Source organism: Enoplosus armatus, chromosome 9, assembly GCF_043641665.1.
Source record: "Enoplosus armatus isolate fEnoArm2 chromosome 9, fEnoArm2.hap1, whole genome shotgun sequence".
NCBI classification, from domain to species: domain Eukaryota; kingdom Metazoa; phylum Chordata; class Actinopteri; order Centrarchiformes; family Enoplosidae; genus Enoplosus; species Enoplosus armatus.
In genome coordinates, this window is record NC_092188.1 from 13,868,768 (window position 1) to 13,875,712 (window position 6,945).

At 41.2% G+C, this 6,945-nt stretch overlaps 1 protein-coding gene across 1 annotated transcript in view; it reads right to left on the minus strand.

The window, feature by feature from the left end:
• Nucleotides 1-6,945, minus strand: part of LOC139289945 (uncharacterized) — a 32,743-nt gene extending 25,798 nt beyond the window's left edge. The window contains exon 1 of the mRNA XM_070911617.1: nucleotides 6,901-6,945. The gene's annotated coding sequence lies outside the window, so the exon portion shown is untranslated. The remainder of the gene's footprint in view (nucleotides 1-6,900) is intronic.

The window sequence follows — 6,945 nt, forward strand, 5'->3', positions numbered from 1 at the left end:
CATTAAAATTATGGAAAAAGGTTTGAATCGATGCCAACCCTTTGACTTAACTGCTACGAACACCGAAACTCACTCTAATTCGCCATTAGTTTGTCCAGTTTTAAAAAGATATTTGTCTTGATACCAAAGCCTTCATATTATTTGCCAGTGATGCTGCAGTGCTGCTGCTGTGCGTGTGTTAGTGTGTATATATGTGTGATGAAATGAGACGGGAGGGCTGAATGGGGAAGATCTTGCAGAGAAGGAGGAGGAGGAGGTATAGTATATAAATAGCTACATGTGCTCAGGATGCAGGGACTCATTAGTTAGCCTTTACAGACAAGCTCATATCTATTTCTGTTCACAGCGTACTGCACACAACACGCATCTGCACATGTGCATACATGTGTGCACAGCCGCAAATGCACACACTACTACATATATAGCATCGTTTTTATGACAGCAAGAGGGATTTCGGTTGTTCCTTACAAACACTGACTGACAAGTAACATGAGCTCCAAAATAATATTACCATGTAGGAATACTAGGACAAAAAGAAAGCATGTTTCCTGGGTGAGTAGGATTAAGGAATTAGAAGGAGTTTAGAGTTAATCATCCCCCAAGTGACCAAGTGAGATTATCTCCATCTATCTACCTGTCTCCAGTATCTATCTCACTGTCTCCCTCCACTCTGATTCTCTCTCTGTCTCTCTGTCTGGGTGTGCATGTATCTGTGTGTGGGGGAGAGAGAGAAAAGCCGGCAGATGCATGGTGGCGATCAGCTGTGCTGATTCATGGTTTTATGTGGAGCCCCGCCTACCTGGCTGAAAATCAACAGAAATGAACTGAAGGCCAAGATATCAGTCCTCTGGCCACATGGTGGCTCCTATTAACCTCTCTAAGTAAACACTGACACACATGCCAACATACACGCAAACACGTGCCCGGCTAAACTGTTCATATGTTCAGTTAATGCACAAATGTCTGCCCAGCAATATACATACAAAATGGGCAGGCACTGACTTCTTATCACGATCCTGGTGTAAAATAATACTGCATGCTTGATTATGGAGAGATATGTGTAGAGTGCAACAAACTTAAAATGTGGTTAAATTTTGTGTGATTTTCTGTGACAACAGAAAATGGGTGATAAAACAAGAGGTTATTGGGCTACAAAGGTATATTTCAGTCTAGTCCTCTGTGTTATCCGATCCCAAACCGAGTTCTGAACTAATCAATACACACAGATGGTCTGAGAGCCTGATGCTGTAACATGAACCGACATGGGAAAAGAATGAAGTAGCTTGATTGATTTACTGTGGTTGCCCTGAAAGCAACTCTGAATCCATTTCCAACATCACCTCAGCCAAAGCCCATTGAAAAAACAGTATATCAGTACATTAGTGCACATTATAAGAGAAGCATTCTTACATACACAAAATCCAGATGTGTGTCCAGATAGTAGGAGTCATTAGTTAAATGGTTTAAAAGGAGTACTGTATTGTGAACTCAACTTACTATATTTAAACAAAATAATCTTAGAATATAGAGAGAAATATATTTGAATTATTTGTGTAAACATGACATAAAGTTAATTTTTTTTACATGGTCTTTAAGATCAAATCCAGACTCCCTAATTCATGAAGACAAGAGAAAGCGACTCTGTACAGTATGTGGAGTCTGTTCCCTATTTAGTAATGCTCACACAACAGAGTAGTAGTCTAACATGCATCATAACTCCCAAAAGAGGATTAACACCAGCAAGCTCTTCTGGGACCTCGATGACCTCACTCTCACATAGCAGAGCCAAAAACATCCTTCAACATCACTTCAGCAGCAATGTGTTCACAACACTGCTGATTCAGCAGCACAGGAGACCCCGAGCACCCGGGTCTTATCTCTGTCATTTTCAAACCTCTGTGTTTACTTCTGTTGCTCATGCAAGCACTTGCCAGTCCTCCTGCATTAATGCTGTCTCTGTCTCTCCCTCATCCTTCCTACGTCATATCTGCAGCGCTTCATAAAAGATTATCTGACTATATATATATCCAGCTATCATCAATGGAGATGAGGCTTATTGGATGAGTTTCTCTTAAGTGTGATATTGGTAGTACAGGCGTGCGCACACGGGAAAAGACACATTCACATATGCCGCCCTCAAGCAAAGATGGATATTTTTAACCCAATGCACTCCTCTTGGGGTAAAAACAAGTCTTGTCAATCAGAAAATGAAATCCAAAAGCAAAGCAATCTCTGAAACAGCATGAAAAAATAACAACATCTGAACATCTGAGCAGACACATTCTTGGTAATAGCTGTAAGACACCTCAGACCTCGAGACCAAGAACACCCTGACATGAAGAGACACAAGTGCATCATCTGGAACAATAACTATCATATGAATGTTTTAGGGGAAAAATATGACAATCATGTCACCTTCAGTCAGCTCATAATGTTAATGTAAGATTTGTTTCTCTCATACATCATACTGAATATCATAAGACCTTTACACTATACTTTATGTGTTAGATAGGGGGTCAAGGGAAAATAGATAGAACGCATTTAGATTTAACAGAACATTTATTCGTTTTTCCCCACATATAGTCATCGTTCATCATCATTTACCAAATTCCGTTATCCATTCACATACTTCACAATATAGCCTAATGCGTGTAGTCTTCATACATACACATAAACAGACAATTTTGTAAAGTGTGAGTTTTCCTGAAATGTACAAACTGTGCACCCTCTTTTAGCAGAATGATAACTTGCATGTCCATTCATTTTCACAAAAACAACTCACACACGTAAAAACACATCGCCGCCTCCGCTGACACGGAGCGCTTCTGATTTATGTGGATGTTGAAAGACTGCTACTGGGCTGTTTTAATCGGGCAACATAGAGGCTGTTTCATTCATATATATCATCAATTTGCTTTAACAAATCAAGGTTTAAATGATGCATGGTAATATAGCCTAAAACGACTTCAATTTCCAACTTTCTTTTCCCCAATTAAACCGCAAAACAGTCACAGGCTGTATCGGGCCAACGTGCCAGGGTATTTAAACAATCTGTGTATGAAAATGGCGCCGAATGTAACACAAAACAAATAAACACTAACTCATCCCCGCAGCCCGGGGAACATAAATCTTAAATTTGGCTTACCTACTCTAGGATTAGCATCAATGGGGAAGCAATCGGCACAAAATCCGAGAAAATCCTATATTCCGCACGTTCAGAGGAGAAACAATGTTGCGGAGCGACACATGCTTTGTTGTGCTGAAGGTGTCCGATGCTCGTAAAGGGGTGGAGTCTCACAATGAGGCTTGGACTTGAGTTGACCAACTGAGCACGGACCAGCACGCCTCACAACCGCATGTCGAGGTGGAGGAGACACAACTTTCGTATAATGCAGATTAGAAGTGCTCCATGCAACTGAATAAAATATGTGAATTTGCTGCAGCAATCTAACCCTAAACACACGTCAGTGTTTAAATCTGCTGATAAGCGACATGTTTCTACTAGTACTGTATCAGTACATATTAATGCGTATAACAGAGTTTATTTGCGTTGTCAAGTTTTAATTCACAACTCATCACTATGTTGGTACAATACATTAAGCCTCTTTACAACAGTCCCCAACAGGCATGTAGTAAGGCGGGCCAAAGAGTGCAATCATTAACTCAGTACAATGTCCAGAAGCAGGAGGGAGGCAGAGAGGCCACAGCAATACTCCTCAGAGTCTTGCCCAGTCTTTTCAGACACCAACGCGGTGCATTCATGTGCACAGTATGGGGGTGACAGGACTACAACCTTCAGCCAGTTGTTGAGAGCTTAAAAGAGGCAGTTTCAAATTCATTCAAGTAAAAAAAGTACAGACTGAAAATGTAATGTCCAACTACAGACCCACCCTCAACCAAAAATTAAAAAAACAAACCAGTACACACATACACACACAAGCTGTCTTTATGGACCCCGGCATGGTCCCCACCCATCTGCCTGACCCCATTAGGGCCATACGGCTCATAGGCGGAAAGGGGGGACGTAAAGGGGTTCATTATTCTCACAGCCACACAGGGGAAAGGAACCATCACCTTTGTCTCACAGAGGCAAGTTCATGTGGCATGCACAGCGGCGCCATGTCAGTGCCACATGTCATTTCTATGCAATTAATTTGCTATTCACTGAAGAAAAAGTCTTACCAGTGCAAAGATGGTTCTGTGAATCTTGTCATAAAGTCCAGGTGTCAAGCAGTTAGGAGACATCAAACAACAGAAACAGAACATTTCTCTCTACAGTAACGGTCGATAATCATGTTTTCTTCTTTGGACTTTGATCACTGAACACAGTGATGACACATAAGCAGCACTACAGCAAACAAACTGGTGGTGTTAAACATTTACTGTAATATAATGCATTAACAGGAAGAATCTGATTAATCCCAGCTGGGTACAAACAGAAAGAACTTTTTGATGGAGATTATGTTCATGTTTCCTCTGCTTTAGTTTGGGATGGAAAGAGCATACGTCAGAGATATAATAAGAGGAAGAATGTGGGAGAGAAACAAAGACTATATGAACCACTCGCGTTGCCTTCAGTTGCTAAGGAACCACTGCCCTGCCCTGTGCCTACTGCAAGGAGCAGGTGTTGAGCTGGACCCAGGAGAGGGAGGAGAGACAGAAGAGAGAGGGGAGGAGAAGAGGAGCAGCACTCACAGACCCACAGTCCCTTGAGACAGTGACAGACTGGAACCACAGACTCCGAGACGAGCCACTCGCACAGCAGACACACCCAACACACTGACGCACACTTTCTGTTTCCCCTGTCACTCATCCTCATTTGTTCAAAAGCACGGGCACACACGCACATACGATGGTGCAGTGCATTACTCCAGCTGAGTGGATGGGGGTTTGTTTGGAACATCTTTATCCCTCTCTGGCTCCATCACTCAGTGATTACATAATGCCCCATACCACTTCCACCCAATTCATCTCTCTTTGACTTTCAATGCTGCATCTGGGTCCGCATCACACACACCGTGCCGCCTTCCCTCCCGGTTCTTATGTAAAACAAGTTGTGCAGCTTGGAAAAATGCTTTAAATATGAATTTTGAGTGCATGCGATGGAGGCATGGTTGCAGGGGTTTTATTTGTGCTCAGGATCTGAGCTCTCAAGAGCACTAACGGGATAGATGGTAACAGCTCATCAATATTTATGGCACACCATTATATTATGAAGAATTTATGAACCAGGAATGTTCCATGTTTCTTCCCCTTTCAGCCAGCAGACATGTTGCCCATCCTTCTTGTTTTGGGCCAAGTTTGAATTCTCACCTTCATACACACCCTAGAGAATTTAAATTTCACAGCATGATGTTTTTTCAAAGGAAAGAGTCAGGACATTTTGTGGTAGATTAAGTGCATCCTGTGCTAACGAAGAGAATAAGACAGGACAACTTTCCTAAAATAGGAAGCTAGTAAAACTGCCATAAACATTTGCATCCAGCGACAATGCAAAGCCATGAGTCATAATAGAAATGAAATGCTCATATTAATATGCATGCGCTTGGTTGTCAACTGAGATCTCTTAAAAAGACACTGTACCAAGCCCTGGAGCTCACAGTACGCTGAAGAAATTGTAGTGGACATTCTAGGCCACCTAAGAACATGTTACATTGTTTGATCATCTGCTGCTACTGTTAACGGCCATGTTTTCTTAGTTCACACTGCCACCTAGTGGGGAGGTGGTAACTGCATCAACTTTTTACATGTTTGTTGTTACTTTTACTAAACACTCTGTGCCACAGGTCTGCAGTAAAAACTGGCCACATGTTAATTTCCCTAATATTCTCTACACCTATTAAACACTGCACTGTAATTACAATCTCCTTTAAACTGAAAATTTCCCAATACACAGTGCAATCTGGGGGAAAATATGTGCTCTTTGAGTCTTACTTATAATACTTGTAATAATAAGCACTTCTCCATGGTGAATGATCAAATCACTAGCTCAACATAAATTATTTGTTGTGAGAGAGAGAGGGAATCCCCACCAACACTAATCTACCTTAACATAGAGCTGCAAGGCATGCTGACTGGCTGGGAGCATGTGTTCATGAGAGATAAAGATGTGTTTGCGTCCAGATGCCTCAGGGTGACACGGTCACACTACCCCTCCCTAAACTAGTGTGATGTGGGCAACAGCAGGTCAACATCATTTCAGCTACCAAAGCTCTCACTGGGATTCCTTCACAATCTTTTTTTCAGATCTGTTTGATGCTGAACGTTAACGTTAAAGGACGTCATACATTTTTTTATGACTCGATTGTAAAATAACTTGAGCATAAAATAAAGTACAACAACCTTTTAATTTCCTCGGATATGATGAAATTGTCATGGTTGAGAAATAGCGGTCACTTTTTCCACATGAATAAAGAAAGAAGCATGGTAGAAAAGCAATTGAATCAAGCACACCTACAGCCAATACATGCATGCAGAAGATACAGAGGGAGTCTATAAAGTCTGCACTCAGACCCCAGGGGGAATGGCATGTCAAATAGAAGTCATCAAGAATTAATATTTAATAAGTCTCTATAAAGACTGATGAGCTATGACTTCATAGAATCGTTTCATATAAATGAAATGCTTCACTGCAGCTGCGAGCAGGGTTGTTTAATTATACTTTACATTACCTTTCAATCATATTGTGGTACATTAAGGGGGGGGCTCATTTGTACATAAATATTTGATAAGGTAAAATAACTGTTACTCGTGTATGCATGATATGCAAAACATCGGTGCAATATCCTTTTAGCCTTTTATGCAATGGTTCAATTGGGTCATTACTACAACAACAGCTCAAAAGCCTTTGTTATACTTATATATTCTTTTCATACAATTCAAATGGTAACTGATACTCACATCACATCCATGTCATTGTAGATTGCACGGATAATCCCAGACAGC